Source organism: Austrofundulus limnaeus, unplaced genomic scaffold (assembly GCF_001266775.1).
Source record: "Austrofundulus limnaeus strain Quisiro unplaced genomic scaffold, Austrofundulus_limnaeus-1.0 Scaffold1248, whole genome shotgun sequence".
Classification (NCBI taxonomy): Eukaryota; Metazoa; Chordata; class Actinopteri; order Cyprinodontiformes; family Rivulidae; genus Austrofundulus; species Austrofundulus limnaeus.
The window spans coordinates 33,988-34,789 of record NW_013953650.1 but is presented as its reverse complement, the minus strand read 5'-3'; the positions used below and the strand labels follow the sequence as shown (position 1 = coordinate 34,789).

Here is an 802-nt window from a genome sequence, read left to right as displayed (position 1 = left end):
ATACAGAAGTTTAGTTAAATGATTTTTTAAACATTTTTTAAAAAGCTGAAACTTTTCCAAGGATGAGTCCTTTTTTTATTTTATTTATTTCTTGTTGTTTGTGTTGCTGCAGGAGCTGAACGGTGAGTCTCCAGCCTGCCCCCTGCAGGTCTGATGAAGAACAACAGTTACTGGAGGCTTTCAGCAGCTCAGGACGTGGAAACAGGACTAAACATGAGAAGAAAACCAGAGAAGTGACTCGTCTTTATCAGACTGAAGAGCAGGACGTGTCACAGAGAGGCAGCAGGACATTTTTCACTTCAACAGCTTCTTTTATCTGTTTCTTTAAGGTTCTGATGATCCAGCAGCAGCTGCACATCATCATGAAGCTTTCAGAACCAGGTTGGTTTATCACCCCGCCCCTCGCAGAGGGTCCTCAGTCAAATCTGTCTGATCCCACAGAGCCCACCCAGCTGCAGAAAGCCCTCCACATGTTTCAACATGTTTATGGTTGAAACAGGAAACAGGATTCTGCAGATCCTCAGGTCTCATTTAGACGTTTCTCTATCATTCAAAGCCACATGTACAATAAACTGCTGTGTCCCGTCACAGTCCAGGGTCCTGGGTCCTGGGTCTGAGTGGACCAGGATCCAGACTGATCAGCAGCCTGAGGGTCTCCTTTCAGGAGGACCACCTGCTCTGACCTCCAGACTTCATCATCTGTAACTGATCAGTTTCAGGTTCCAGATGTGTGTGTGTGTGTGTGTGTGTGTGTGTGTGTGTGTGTGTGTGTGTGTGTGTGTGTGTGTGTGTGTGTGTGTGT

The 802-nt window shown here is 46.1% G+C and overlaps 1 protein-coding gene across 2 annotated transcripts in view; it reads right to left on the bottom strand.

Moving 5' to 3' along the window:
* Positions 1 to 87: 87 nt before the first annotated feature.
* mical1 (microtubule associated monooxygenase, calponin and LIM domain containing 1) overlaps positions 88 to 802 on the bottom strand; it is a gene marked incomplete in the record, with an annotated part of 34,223 nt that continues 33,508 nt past the window's right edge. For both annotated transcript variants that reach the window (XM_014031417.1, XM_014031418.1), the window contains 1 exon segment: positions 88 to 801.